Here is a 16,493-nt window from a genome sequence, read left to right as displayed (position 1 = left end):
TTTATTTATTTTTCACTATCAGATATAAACACTACCATTTTAATACTGTATGAAACGATACTGTATGAAACGATACTGTATGAAACGAAAATAAATACTCAACAGTTCCTGTTCAATTGTATATTAGTGAAGATTTTTGTACATAAAGGTCGTCATGCTTTCATATATTTTTACTTGCAAATTTTAAAAAATATTGGAACGACCCGGACAATTGCTTTGTTGCAGGACTTATTGTCTGTTCGGTTTGTCAGGAATTCTCTGTAGTTTCAAATAAAACAAATATTCTGAGAATTCAACACCGTCTACCTGAGTACTACTTCCTAAACATGAAAACGTTACAATATCAGTGCTCGAGTTCCGCCCCCCAAAAAATGTTTTGTAACGCACTATATAATTTCAACATGAATTAAAAATTAACTAAGAATAACATACAGTATAAGTCTGTTCATCTGAACAACTGGGGAACATAGCAATGGTTTGTATTAATGAGCGTTCAGATGTTTACAAAAACAGCAATACACGTACGTGTATTGGACTCTAAAAGTTTATTTAAAAATGGGTATTTTTCTGATAGCCCCAAACCTTTGTTTTACACTGTATACTGGTTGGGAGTTCCACGCTGCCTCAGCAGAGTGGGACTTTATGGTAAAGGAATACTGCAGCTACCAGTCTCTGCTCTAACCGAGGAGTTTAAGTGCGCCAAGGTCAGACTGGAAATGACATTAGTAGAGTCACGCGATAAATGCGTAAGGGAGGCAGCACCTGTGTTGAAAACTGGAAGAAAGTGGGTGGCAAAGAAAGCTGTGGAAGATGCAAAGGCTGCCCTTCGAATTGGTGATATCATGGGGCAAGTTCAGCATGGAAGAGGGGGTCTTGGTTTCAGTTCAGCTCCTCCTACATGGCACAAGGCAGCCCCAGCTCAAAGGAGGAAGCTGGTAGTCAACGAGGTGCAAAAGCAGGAGGAGAGGATGAGGTGTATACAGGCCATTTCCCAGGCCAAGCAGGGAGAATGGATGAGATGGGAGAGTGTGGAACAATGCAAGATTGGCTGGCAAGACCTATGGTCAATGGAACAGAGCAGGATCAGTTTCCTCATCAGGTCAACATATGATGTTCTCCCATCACCACAGAACCTAAACCTCTGGGTAGGAGAGGATCCCTCATGTCCTTTGTGTTCATCACCTGCAACATTAAGACACATTTTGACAGGATGTAAGGTGGCTCTTAGCCAAGGACGGTTTACTTGGCGCCATGACCAGGTGCTGCGATGTTTGGCCTTAGCATTGGAAGACAATCGTAACATGACCAATAAGTTGTCACCTGTTCCATCAAAACATCACACACAAAAGACAACATTCCTCCGCCCAGGAGAGCAACCACCAAGAAAAGGTGTTAAAACCAATCCTCACCCAGGAGAACTGGAAGCTGCTAGAGACTGGAAAATGCTGGCAGATGTTGGTCAACGGCTTATTTTTCCACCTGAGATTGCCACCACTAACCTTCGACCAGATATTGTCTTGTGGTCTGGATCAGCACGCCTTGTTCATCTGGTAGAGTTAACAGTGCCATGGGAGGATGCTGTAGATGAGGCATATGAGAGGAAGAAACTGCGGTATGCTCAACTAGCCACTGAAGCGGAACAGCGAGGATGGAGAGTTCGGGTTTACCCAGTGGAAGTGGGTTGTCGAGGATTTGTGGCACACTCCACAACCCGGTTTCTCAGAGACGTCGGATTCAGTGGCCAAGAGTTGCGTCGCACAGTGAAGAACTTATCTGAAGCAGCAGAGAGGAGCAGCAACTGGCTGTGGTTGAGACGGAAAGATTCTGGTTGGGGATCTCAAGCACAATAGAAAGAAAGAAACGCTGATGTACAGGTAAGTAAGCTGGGCTGAGTTGAGTGGGGGACGGAGGGGGGTGATGCTGGGACGCCAGAATCACCGTCGAGCCCTCTTGAGGTGTCGTGGGCTAGTCGACGAAACACTGAGGATGGAAGGTGCCCACTTGATAACCCCAGAGATGTACCCTACTTAGCTCAATCCAGACGGTTGTCATGCTGATGCGCTGGGGAGGCCGCACTGTGGTTGATCCCCGGAGCCAGCATCGCAGCCGTTGTGTGTGCTGATGCGCCAGGGAGGCAAAATAAACTGATCCCTGGAGCCAGCATTACACTTCAGCCATTAACACCAGACAGAAGGATATCTACATCATCATATGGAAGGAAACGCAAATGGATGGAGACACATATGGATCACATTAGTTTACTGTAAAGCTACGTCTTAGTTGGTGCTTATCTTGGCGAGAGCCGAGTTCAAATCAGCATGAAGTTTTAACATCTACTCTCGTGTAATGGAAATCATAACATCACTCTGCAAAGCACATCTGACAGCGGTACTGAAGCGTTATATACAAGTACATTAAATGTAAAACTGATTCAGACAAGTGAAGCACTATTTTTTATTTGTATGCACATACATATCAGTTCATTGCTTTCACTTTATTTTTTAAAAACGTTAAAAAAAAGGAAAAACTATAAACTGAATACAGTACTGAAAACTATTCTCAAAACAGCAGGCTGAATTCCAGAAGTCTGACAGTTTTACATTTATACATTTTTGTGGATATTTCCCCCAAAACAACAACAAACATAGTTTATGTAGTGGTAGGATGTACTACAGCTGTAGCCACACCCCCAGTAAGTGACCTCACATGTTATGTTTGCTCTATCAAGAGAAATAAAGTTCAGTTTAGCTTCCTGAGAGCTCAAGTGAGTCCAGGGTCTTTCTTTCTCCCACATTAAACAACACAACAGTTTATGACGTTTGAAATTAAATAAGCGATAATACAGTATCACTTCTTTCTTAACAGCTTGTCTAACTAGGGTTCTACCTGTAATTTGTAACTTACTTACTTGTATCTCTTCATACAACGTAAAATGTTTTTACTTAATCAAAAACTGGTATTGTTCAAAACTGAAGATTATATAACATGGCTAGACAAAGATCTGCATGCAGCTACCAACAATTTATATAACAAACATGCACATACCGTACAGCGTTAAGAGTACATACTGTAACATTTACACCCCTGCTGTTTTTTATGTATTCATTGTTAATAAATACAGTATTGTACACTTATTTGGAAATATAGGAATTTAACTTACCAGTCAAAGTTGTTTTTAGCTTTTCTTGTTAACAACAGAAAAGTAGGACAGTATCCCATGTTTATTAGACATTACTAGCAGTGGTGTAGTGGTAAATAAAAGTTTGGTGGAGTTGAGCAGATAAATTGAACAAATAAACAAATAAACATGAACAGATTGATTGTTATTGCCCACCCACCGTTATTGTCTTTTCCAATGAACACACAGAGAGGCTGTCGTGAGTCCGTGACCACACTCAGACAGCGTGAGTTTGCTAGCTCAATGTCCAGAACGACGCAAACGGCGATATTCCTTGATACATTTTCACATCTGTGTGGTCAAATTCGAACATAGTTTGCTGGAAAAGATTTCTGTTTATTTTCAAAAAGGTTCCAAAAAAAGTGGCAGAACTCCACTCCGCCAGGACTCAAGCACTGTTCAATATACTAAATGAACGGATCAAACTTATTATGATAGTTTGCAAAATCAGATGAAAGCTTTCAATACAATCTAGATCATACATGATCATTATTTACAAAATCTTGTTCCTCTCGTTACTTGTTAAAAACTGTAACTTTATTGCTATACTACTTGTAAATGTTGCAAAATGGAACAAACTTTGTGGTGTGAAAGCTAGGACGTCTGCATTGGAAGCATGTCTTGGGTTCGATTCCCACACAGGGTTTATATTGCAAACCTAAAAACAAATTAAATGTATTTTATTTATGTGTAGCAAACACATTTTTAATGTGAAAAAATGTAGTTGATATGAATGACACTTTCATTGAACATCCAAACTGTAACGTCGAGCGCGTTGTGACAAAAACAAGACTAGGGGATTCGAACGTGTTGCTTTTAATAACTGAACTTAAAATAAAACAAACAGCGAATCCCTGTTTGGGCCAGGGTTCACGCCAAAATAATCAAATAAAATGAATGCCCTCACTCACTGCTCTTTCACTGGTTTTTATCTTTTATCATGCTCACTGCTTCTTCTCTTCTCTCAGCCACTCACAGACACACTTCGGGTTTGTCTCACTGTTTCTCAGGTGAGGCCCTCACTTCCAGCCTCACACTCTATCCCTCACAGTCACAACAACCACTGCAGTCTCAGTCTGCGCGCCTTCTCCCGCGCAAGCTGCTCCCTCCTCCCCACTTACAGCCTCGGGGGAAGGTTCCACCCACCATACGCACACACGCACACACACACACACACACACTAATGACATGCCCTGTACCCTTACAATACACATAACACTAAACAAGACATTACAAACAAACAAAACAAACACATTGTCCAGGACGACGCCATCGCCAGGGTCGTTACAATACTTTTGCACACATAATTTGCCAATATAAAAGCATATCGAACTTGCACCTAAAACACAAAACAAGTTTGTAGAAACAATTGGGGCAACCTTGGCCCCCATCTGTTTTACAGTTGTGCCAATTTGCTTTGTGATGGGCAAGGTTGCCCCAATGCTTTCTTGAAACGGCTTGTGTTTTTGATCTCTCTTTAAATGGCTGGGCACTTTTGATAACTTGGAGTTTTTTCACATTTCCCATGTGTTTTTGTTTCAGATAATAAATAACTGTAAGGCTGTAATTCTTTTTTGTGATGTATTTTGTTATCACAAGATCCTCTATGAATATTACAGCCTTTTTTATATATACAGTTAGGTTGGTATTCATTTTATAAATTATATTCTAAAATACCTAATCGTTTCTGCTCATTTAAAATGTTTTTCATAGAATAATATTTACATGTTTGTCTTCAAACACAGTTTCCCTTGACCATGTTTCTGTTAAGTTAAACACTGAAACATTGGACAGATGGTTCTTTGGAGCAAAATAAAGTTATTGTTATCATTCTGACACAGATTCTGTAGTTCACATGTATTTCTATTTATAGATCAACTAGGTTTTTCTATTGTAGTCAGTAAAACACATTTACAATGTGTGTTTATTCAGTGGATCATTTATGGCCTAACCCCTGCTTATCTTAGCCTGGAAGTGTTTTGTTTAAAACTAATGTTCACGTGAATGCACTTTCAGTGTTGCCATTATCCAGTGGCATGAGAATGATCATTGTCAATCTATTCAGAGTGTGTTGGGAAAATGTGTTGAGAAAAGTTTAAGAATGGAACATGGTTATCAAAGCTTATTAAAAAAAAAACAGGCCTCAGATTAACAATTTTAGATCCACTACACCTAATGTGTTGAGTGAAAGCTGCACAATTCATACGCTCATGGTGTGCTTGGTATGTGCTTGTATTTTGATAGCACTTTTCTGCTAAAATGTGATTGATAGACCATAACTTCAAAAGAGTCAATCACATACATAAACACAAACTCACACACACTCCACTGCTGTTGATTGCTATGTATTCTGTGCTCCTAGCAACCATTTGTTGAGTGAGCAGTAGGCATGTGAGCTTCCACCCACAGTGAAAACCGAATGGAGATTTCTTTTTAATACTGAGGTCCCAATCTTGAGCACCTGCTCTTACTGGTAGATTCAGCTGTAAATCTTCCTTAAAGGATTGAACTGCTAAGCACATTTGTAAACAGCACAGGGGAGAGATTGTTGCTGTTCTAATTTAACAGACAGTTTACTGAATCTGAATTGAATATCAAAATGTTAGCAATTCAGAAGGGTAAGCTATAACATTTTTGCATTACTTGTCTATATATTTCTTGTGAATAATAATAATAATAATAATAATAATAATAATAATAATAATAATAATAATAAAAATAATAATAATAATAAATATGCTACATCAAAGTGTGCATATATAAGCCTGTAATCGTATCAAGGGCTTCTGGTGTCAAGATAAATGACGAGACAAAGGTACAATTACAGGCTTTTTATTGCATACTTTGATGTACTTTATTTGTTATAATTAGTTGTAGCCATTTACAATAGCTTGAAAAAGTAGCACATATGACCATTTCCCTTGTTTTTTTTAATGCTTTTGTTTTGCCACAAAATTTTATTTAGTTTTTGTGAAGTCCGTTTGGTTACCGTAGTAAATTGAACTTTCATATTTGTGTCACTTTAATACCTGTCTATTCTTCGCTGTATACCGTGGAGAGTGTGTGGTTCAAATTCTTCTCTGTTTTGACACCTCACTGACAGGATAAATTTCAGCAGTATGCTATCGAGTTGCTGTACTGGTATTTGATGAATCTTCCTGTTTTCACAATTTTCTTCCACGTATGCTTTTAGTACATTTATATCAATGAACATGTAATATTTTGAAATCTGGTCGTCATGTTTTACTAAACTGCCATTTTTTGTGCTGTGGTGAAGTCAGTTAAGTTGCCCATGCGACATGTACATAATAAACCTTATAATCTTATAGCTGTATATAAACCAGTAAACTCTGAGTTCTTATAGAATCTATAGGGCTGTAAATGGCTACTACTGATTATGTAAGTAATAAGGTACAACCAACTGTGCATAATAAAGTGTGAACAGGATGACTAGTGGTGATGTCAGCCAGGAAATGAATGGAGACAACAGCAGACTGGGGTATGAAACACGCTGATGCGTGTATTTAATAAATAAATAACAAGATTTAACAAAACACTTTACAAAAACAAAAGACAAGCGGGCCAAAGTAAAACAAACACAAACAACTAAATCACACAAAACGAATACCTTTACAGTTGGTAGCAACCCTATCTTGAAACACTCTTTTTAGGCCCCCCGATCTCTCGTTCACTCTCCTAACTCACTAACACTCCACCTGCGCAGCCAAACTGCAGGTCTTTTATATTATGGTCGAGAGGTTAACTAGCTATTAATTATCTTATTGCCCCTCGGCCAGAGTCTGCACGAGTTTCATAATTTGCGTGACTGTCAGACAGTTAAACAATCAGTAGCTGACAGTCATGCATTCTCACGAGGTATTTTAAAACAACAAAACAATAACAAATAATGGTGGACTGCACCTCGTTCGTCCTGCCAAATAAGTGCTTTTCCCCCGTAATATATAAAATACATAAATCATAATACAACAAAACAAAATATAAATCATAATATGCACAGGGGTGGGGAGTAGCCCGTCACATAAGGCTATAATTCTATCAAATTATAATTCTATAAGCACTTGAGATGCAGGTGTTTAATGTTTCAGGGTCTAACAGCATAACCAGTATTTCAAGTAAGTTCTTATTAAGTTATTTTGAACATTTTTGTACCAAACATCACCTTTCAAATTCTGCCAGTAGACTGACTGCCGGATGACAATTCTAGCGGTAGAATTTCAAATCATACTAGATTGACATATAATGTACAGGAGCAATTGTACAAGATGTATTTTGATTTTAGTTGGTTGATTTAAAAAAAAAAAAGTATCCTTTTTTAATAAGACTTAAAGTTATAGACTGGGTCCTGCATGGCTCACCTGATAAATGCATGGTGTTCAGGGTGAGTCATACAGTCAGGGGAGTACAGGTTTGCATCCTGGCTGTGCAAAGCCACCGTTTTTCGCTTGGGATTGTGGAGGGAGCGTCGCATTGACTGGTGCTCTTGCAGTTTAGGGTGGCAAAACCCTCAGGTACTGTTTCTTCTCATCATGCTATAGCTGACCCTACTGGCTAGGCTGCTGGTGAGCTCAAATGAAAAATGGGGGTTAAAATAATTGGGCAATCTAATAAATGTTCTTTTCATTTTCTTTATGGTATTTTAGATCCTCAGTCAGCTATGATTCCTAAGTATTCCATGATGGGGCCATTTAAAGGACACATGAGCTCTAAAAGCAGCCGTGAGTATTGAATTATCTGATGAGTTTATCTAAATAGGAAATGAGAAAGAAATGTACCGGTAAGTTAATTTATGTCAACAATGTACAATCACTGCTCAAAGCCATTGGAACAGCCCCTTGTGATAACATCAAAGGCCTACTGCCAGATGTCAGTTGTGTATATTTCCACATCTTCCTTAACTTCTCTTGGACATCTGTAGCATCTCACTGTCAGTTGATGAGGTTGGTAACCTGCAGTGTGCTTCAATTCCAGCACACCCCACAGATGCTCGATAGGATTTATGTTCACTTGCTGTTCTATGAACAGCAATCAATGGATGTTGGCATTACTGTTTTTTTTTTTTTTTTTAATCTTTTTTCGTGTGTAATAAAAACAAATTTTGAAGACTTTGGTGAAAAAGACTTCTAGTGAAAACATGTGTAATCCTGGAGTGCTGGGTGTTAAAGAATAAATGTAGTCAATTACCTACAAGCAGCAGTCCAGATAAGCTGCGTACCTGCCGTTTTTACGTACACACACACAAAAAAATCAAAATAAGCACTAAATTTAAATTTAATGCGTAAAACACACACGTGGTTGTATCATTAAAGACTGTACAGTATTTATCAAGATTACTCAGGACTTCAAGGTAATGTTGCATTTTCCTCCCTGAAAATACACTTGACTCTGTGTAAAAATTAGAGGGTAAGTTACTCCCAGAGCCAAAACCTTATCTGGAGCGCGCACACAGGTCCTATGCACTTAGTGATTTAATTAGGAAATGGCCTTTTCCCTCCATCAATATAGACAACACACTTATTAGGATGATTAAGGGGATTGAATAGACCTCTGCAGGTTATTTAAGAGCTTTTGGGGAGAACAAAGAGAAAAAGGTTTGTTAGGCTGGGTCTGGTATGCTGTCTAGCAGCCAACAGTATAATTCAACAGAAAGAAACAGAGCTGCCAATTACAATGCAATAGTATCATACAATATTGCAAACAGAAAGTAAATAACCCGCCCCTACAGGATCTCACAAGATCAAGCAGTTTCTCTATACATATTCCCCATATACACCAGAAATACAATACAAGTTTAAAACAAATGTGCCGGCCATGTACAAACTAAAATACATACATACATACATACAACTGGCAATGCTGACAGAGCGGAGCTGAGAATGCAGACAGAGAGGAACGACAAAATTCCATCCGTAACATACTTTTCCTGCACATAAAGCAAAATGTCCAAACCAGGGACTGGCTCACCACACTCCTTCACAACGAACACTATCCTACACAGAAGCCAATGTCGGTGAGTACCGCATCCAGGTTTCTCTCTGTAAAAGAAAACTAACTCTCGTCCACTCTCAGCTTCTCTCTTCAGCCAGCGAGTCCAGCAATACAGGTATCAGCTTTTCACAATCAAGCAGGCGGGGAGGGAGGGAGAGTGCAAACAAACTAAATGCTAATAAATAAATAATAACTAATATAATACTGTGACAAGCAGGCTGCAGTGGCGACGTCAGACCAGAAAAGAGTATACAGACAGGCAGTAGTGATGAGTGAAACTGAGCCGCAATGGCTGCGCTCAGTATGTTTATTGCAAAATAAAAGGTTTAAACAGAAAACAGGACACGGCACTTGAGGCCAAAATAAATAGACAAACAAAACTGATTAACACTTAAACAAACGGTGGACTAACAGACAAACAAACACGGTGAGTACAAATACTTATAACAATTATTATTTTAGTTTATTTTAGTTTACTTTCTCTCCTCTCCACACCCGTTCTCCACTCACCAAACACACAACCACGAGTGAGTAAAACGTGCATCTATATATACTGTTGTGTCAGGATTCAATTACTATTTAATTATTCACTTGAATCCTAGCATGTGAACTAATTCTGTGCAACCCCATGCTCACATATTAAGTACTTTAAATGCACGTGAAGTGAAGTGCAATCCCTGTACCTAAATACAATTATACATTTTAAACACTCGTGCTCATTACCCACATTATATCTCATGTACCAACTACAATACACCAACATTAACACACACAACATAAAACACAAAAATACACAAGGGGCGGGGCACATTTCCACAAATACGTACAGCAAAACAAACATCAAGCAGGCAATATAATAATAATAATAATAATAATAATAATAATAATAATAATAATAATAATAATAATAAATAAACACACGTGTTACAGCTTGTAACAGGAGAGATCTGTACTGACTGTCTGACATATGCATGGAGCTGCAGGAAGAGGGCAGCAGCCTTGTAAGATCCACCTGTCAGTCATGGCAATGACACTGGTGGGGAAGAGGGTGTGTTGGATTTCCCTCTCTCTGAGTGGCTGAGAGGTGGGCCTTGGGGGATTGCTGGACCTATAAAATAATGCTCTGTTGTTCCCTCAGATCTGCCCCTATAGGACGTAAACGAGCGGAAGCTTTACGGCCAGACCAGGAGATGAAAGAAGACCACCCACAAACAGAATAAAATACAACAAGACAAGAAAAGAAATCTAGCAGTAGCGGGGAAAACCTTGGGCAGACCTCGAAAGTACATTTTTAAGCTCCGAAGTTGAGGGAACTGGAGAGTGTAGGTCGGAGTCTCGAGCCATGCAGCACCTTTATTTTGTAGTTCTGTTAACAGTGTTTTATTTTCAATTTTTCTTTGTGCCTTCTGTTTTGATTATTGTTTCGTGCACCTGTGTGTGTACCCAAGGTACTCTGTGAAGCCTGATACCATTGCTGGTAACAACAGGACAACAGTGCCACCTTGTGAACATAAATAAATAGTGCCCCTGAGTGGTGTTTAGCACTACAAATTTCTGTCTCCTGTGTCAGTGAATTCCTCACCCTTCCACACAGCTAAACTAAACTTTTAACCAGTTCTAACTATACTGGACAGCTATGCTGTTTACCGGTCACAAAACACACGTACTTCACAAGTATTACCACAGTACCTTCTATTATGGTTCCCACACAGGTCTCTCCCCAGACCTTAGCCTTCACACAGACATCCTACCCATGTGCTGCCCTGCTAATATTCCCACCTGTGGGACCAAAGGGGCGGGACACACTCGACCCGGCGCTACTGTCTGGCAGTCTGGGCATGTGGCTACACTTCATTATGAAGCCCTACCCAATAAACTAGAGTCAATATGCATTCCCTTGTTTTATCAGCTCCGAGGTGCCCCACAAAAGGCATATCATGTGCCAGCCTTATGACCTCGAGCCGACGAGACGGGGAAACCATCAATTGTGTTACAGGCTGTCCTGTGCCCATTGGCAGGGTTTGCCCATTGATAATGAAGTGCGGATATACTAGCGCCCCAGCGCCTTCAACATCCTTACCTTCAATACACCAGACCTGTCCCGAAGCATGCACCAGTGTGGGGTCGCCACCTGACCTTGTGGCTCCCACGATACACCGCCCAAGAGTCCGAATTACACCCTGAGTCCACTAATGCATGGGTACTGACATTACGGACAACCACATCAACAATATAAGGCCCCTCCTGACCATTTCCCCATCTCTTACCTGCTTCCGATGCCAAATAACATACCGCCACGTTGCAGTTTATTGAGGGGGAGTGCAGCCGGGCGGTATGTCCTGCGGGATGGCACCTGGAATAGATAGGAGGGGCAGAAGGCACTGGGGTTACATATCTGTCCCGCTGCTGATAAGTCAGGGTCAGGAAATTGAATCTACCCCAGCTTGGGCTGCCCATTGGGGTCAGTGATCTGGGCGGTCTGGAGTGAGGGATGATGGTGGAGGTGGAACCAGTCCCTTGATCCTCGGTGGTGAGGGAGGGATCAGTAGGCTGAGTAGAGAGGAGATCAGGGAATCCTCAAAATCCTCCGGTTTCCAGGGTGGCCGGATTGTGGCGCCATATCCAGGTTTGGATCTCGGTGCCGACCACCAAGGCGATGGTTTCGCCAATTTGTACCCCTGTTTTCTCGCGGAGGCAAAGCCAGTGCACTATGTGGTCACACAACTGCTGGACAACCACCCTGGGGTTGGTATCTGGTGGCCGCAGGTGCTCCCTGAAACGCACCCAATGCATTTCCCCGTGATGTGAAGACGCCGGACGGAGGATGGCCTCGCATTCACCACTATTACATGTTATTCTTTTTTTTTTTTTACTTTAGCAGTCACCAATTAGTTTTTTGTTGTTTTCTCCCCAATTTAGTAGTGTCCAATTATTTTGTTTAGCTCACCCGACCGCTACCGCTACCACCCCTGTGGGTGGGGTGAAGACGAACACACACTGTCCTCCAAAGCGTCTGCCATTAGCTGTCCGCTTTTTTACACACTGCAGACTCACCGTGCAGTCACCCAAGAGGACAACGCAGCCCTGGGTAGCTTACAGGCAAGCTCGCAGGTGCCCGGCCAGACCACAGGGGTCGCTGGTGCGCGGTGAGCCGAGGACACTGTGGACGACCTAATCCTCCCTCACCCGCGGGCTGCGCTCGGCCAATTGTGCGCCGTCCCCTGGGAGTTCCCGTCCTTGGTCGGCAAAGGAATAGCCTTGTCTTGAACCGGCGATGTCCAGACTATAGGGCGCATCCTGCACTCCATGCGAGTGCTTTTACTGGATATGCCACTCTGGAGCCCCCTTACGTGTTATTATTAACTATGACAACAAATAAATAAATACTATGACCGCACGATACTGTTAAACACCCACACAGCTCTAAGTGCCACACTAATAATAAGTAATAAGAAAAACGTATTGGCAACCTTTACTTCAAATCTACAAGTTGAAATGAATACAATCAATACAGTGAACAGGCCCTCTAAAGGAAGTGCTTTAAAACAATATCGACACACACCAAACAACTGTAAAAATGTACACATATGCTTACTTTCAACTGACTGGAAAATCTTGCATAAATGTATAAGCTTTCGTAAATAAGTCTGATTCCCTTAGATGCAATGTTGTCTTTTTCCCTATTACTTATCAAATCAGCTGCAAATTACCAGTTGCATTTACTTGCATAAATAAATAAATAAATAAGGGGAATTACACTAAAGGGAAATGATAGCATAAACTGATAACGACTTCCAATGTACCACCATTACAAAAGATGATGCAGTAACACTGCAGCTCAGATATATTATTATAATTGAGTATAATTACATATGAACACATATAATTGAGTATAATTACATATGAACACAGTAACATTTTAATGAAATCGTAAAGTTAAACCATGTACAGAATACTATTACTTTGTTGGTGCTATATTGTTATTCTAAGTACAGCCCATTATTTGTAGAGCTGCAACAGACATCTTCCTCTGGAATTTGATTTTCTCATTACTGTCTCCTTCCATTCGTCGCGAAACTTGTAGGTTAAGTCTACTTCAAATGCAAGGTGAATGAGCTGTGCTTTGCAGGCATGACGCATGCTTTGTCAGTGGATGGCCATCACATTGGTGACTGTGGAGAAAGAATTTTCACCTTCCATCATGAACTGTTGGAAATGTTTGTTTAGGACTTTTCGTCTTTTGCTCATCAAAGGCGGCATCGGAGCGTAGTGTAGTGATGCACTCTGAATAACTTGTACCGCTGAAAGAAGGTCAGCCTCAAGCATTTTGTTTGGAGCATCTTTCCTACAGATGTCAGGACTGCCCAGTCCCTGACCACATTCCGGCGCCTCCTTAAGACTCACCTCTTCAAAGAGCACCTGTAGAACTCCTCTGTTTGTATCCTGGGACACTATCACCCTTCATGTAAATGTGCTTTATTTTGCTCTTATCAGCCCCTATTTTACTGCATTTAATCCTGTACCTCAGAATATTGTAATCTGCCAAGTGTTTAATCTGTAGTATTTTGTACTTAATCATATCCTGATGTAACTATCACTATTTAATCATATCCTGATGTAACTTTCACTATTATCTGCTGTATTATTGAATTGTGGTTTGTCACACTTGAGAATTATTGTATTTCTTGTTCTTATTGTATGACTTATATTGTAACACTTGAATGTATTTGTATTTGCTTGCGATTGTAAGTCGCCCTGGATAAGGGCGTCTGCTAAGAAATAAATAATAATAATAATAATAATAATATATGGGAAAACCCGATGGGGGGGGGCACGACGGACGAAATTGAAATGGTGGAAATGACAAATGACTGCTTCCTAACGCAATTTGTCAAGGCACGACTAGAGGGGAGGCATGCCTTGATTTAGTCTTTTCAAATAATGAAGACAGAATAACTAAAACAGAGGTCAGAGAGCCATTGGCAAACTCAGACCACAACATGGTCTCATTTGAAATATTTTTTAAAAACCCCCAAAGTAATGACTAAAGCTAAGGTTTACAATTTCAGAAAAGCAAACTATGAAGGTATGAAACGGAGACTAACAGAAGTAGATTGGAGTAAAATAGAGAAAACGTCCACAGAAAAAGGATGGCTGTTTTTTAAAAATGTAGTACTAGAGGCACAAAACAATTACATCCCAAAAGTAGACAAATCTAAATCTAAAACAAAATGGCCAAAATGGTTTAACCCTTTCTGGTCCATTGTCGGACTGGGTCCAACATTGCAATTATTCCTCACAGGTCCTTTGTCGGACTGGGTCCGACATCATTATAGCAACGCATAAAACGGGTTTGTAGTCGTTTTTTCTCCGGAAAAAGCCGAGAAAACCATTCAATTGCTGAGTGGGAGCGACAAGAGCCGAGACAAGTCGAAAAAAAAAAAAGGCGTATCTCATGATGGTATCAGGTATCAGATAACGGGGGTGGTCGTAAGTAAACAAGTTGGCTGACTGAATCAGTGCACAGAAAACACAGACATTTACAGAGCTTTTTTGAGATGTTATAGTAATAAAATAATGACTTGGATCGCATTATTGAGGAGTTTGGTGATAAAACGAGTGATCCGGAGATGATCGATCGGTATGTACGACTATTATTATTATTATTATTTATTTCTTACATAGGTGAACGCTATAGCAAACGAAAGGGTGGGGCGGGGCTGGAGATGCCTAGTGAGTGCTTTGTTGATATGCAGGGCCATTTAAACCTGTTTGACTGTGGAAAAAAATACTTTTAAACAGCGCGTCTAAAATTAATTGCACGTGTGAAAATTAATTAGACCTGACGTGCCTGACGCGCGATTAATAAATGGACCGCAAAGGGTTAACAGATCAATTAAAAAAAATATTCAGCGAAAAAAGGCACTTTACAGAGCATTTAAAAGGGACCAAAAACAAAGTACACAGAAAGAGTACTTGGAACTGCAAACACAAGTCAAAAAGGAAGTTAGAAAGGCCAAGAGAGAGATATAAATCAATATTGCTAAGGGGGCTAAAACCAATTCCAAAATATTCTTCCAATATTATAACAGCAAGAGAACATTCAAAGAGGAGGTTAAATGTCTAAGAGACACAAATGGCAAAATCATAGATGAAGAAAAAAAATTTTGCAAATATATTAAATGATTACTTCTCACAGGTTTTTACAAAGGAGGACATGTCAACCTGTTCCTATCCAATTTTAAATAACTTTAACATAACAGAGGCAGAAGTGTTAAAGGGACTAGGAGCTCTTAAACAAATCACCTGGGCCAGATGAGACCCTCCCAATAGTACTCAAAGAAATGAAAGAAGTTATTTACAAACCGCTAACTAAGATCATGCAACAGTCTCTTGACATAAGGGTTGTACCGACAGACTGGAAAATAGCAAACGTAATACCGATCCACAAAAAAGAAGACAAAACCGAACCAGGTAACTACAGACCAATAAGCCTGACTTCTATTATATGTAAACTTATGGAAACTATAATAAGATCCAAAATGGAAAATTACCTATATGGTAACAATACCCTGGGAGACAGCCAGCATGGTTTTAGGAAAGGGAGATTGTGTCTAACTAACCTACTTGACTTTTTTGAGGATGCAACATTGAAAATGGATAACTGCAAAGCATACGACATGGTTTTTTAGATTTCCAGAAAGCTTTTGACAAAGTCCTGCATAAAAGATTAATTCTCAAACTAAACGCAGTAGGGATTCAAGGAAATGCATGCACATGGATTAGGGAGTGGTTAACATGTAGAAAACAGAAAGTACTGATTAGAGGAGAAACCTCAAAATGGAGTGAGGTAACCAGTGGTGTACCACAGGGATCAGTTTTAGGTCCTCTGCTATTCCTAATCTACATTAATGATTTAGATTCTGGTATAGTAAGCAAACTCGTTAAATTTGCAGACGACACAAAAATAGGAGGAGTGGCAAACAGTGTTGAAGCAGCAAAGGTCATTCAAAATGATCTAGACAGCATTCATAATTGGGCAGACACATGGCAAATGAAATTTAATAGAGAAAAGTATAAAGTATTGCATGCAGGCAATAAAAATGTGCATTATAAATATCATATGGGAGATACTGAAATTGAAGAAGGGAACTATGAAAAAGACCTAGGAGTTGTGGGGAAGCTATAAAAAAGGCCAACAAGATGCTCGGATATATTGTGAGAAGTGTTGAATTTAAATCAAGGGGAGTAATGTTAAAACTCTACAATGCATTAGTAAGACCTCACCTTGAATATTGTGTTCAGTTCT

The 16,493-nt window shown here is 40.0% G+C and overlaps 1 long non-coding RNA gene across 1 annotated transcript; it reads left to right on the top strand.

The window, feature by feature from the left end:
* Positions 1 to 5,675: 5,675 nt before the first annotated feature.
* LOC131737369 (uncharacterized) lies at positions 5,676 to 10,693 on the top strand. The gene is made up of 3 exons (XR_009328987.1): positions 5,676 to 5,796; positions 7,840 to 7,914; positions 10,323 to 10,693. It is a non-coding gene; the product is annotated as an uncharacterized LOC131737369 (long non-coding RNA).
* The last annotated feature ends 5,800 nt before the right edge of the window (positions 10,694 to 16,493 follow it).

This window comes from Acipenser ruthenus, chromosome 6 (genome assembly GCF_902713425.1).
Source record: "Acipenser ruthenus chromosome 6, fAciRut3.2 maternal haplotype, whole genome shotgun sequence".
NCBI lineage: Eukaryota > Metazoa > Chordata > Actinopteri > Acipenseriformes > Acipenseridae > Acipenser > Acipenser ruthenus.
This window is presented reverse-complemented; position numbering and strand designations above follow the sequence as displayed.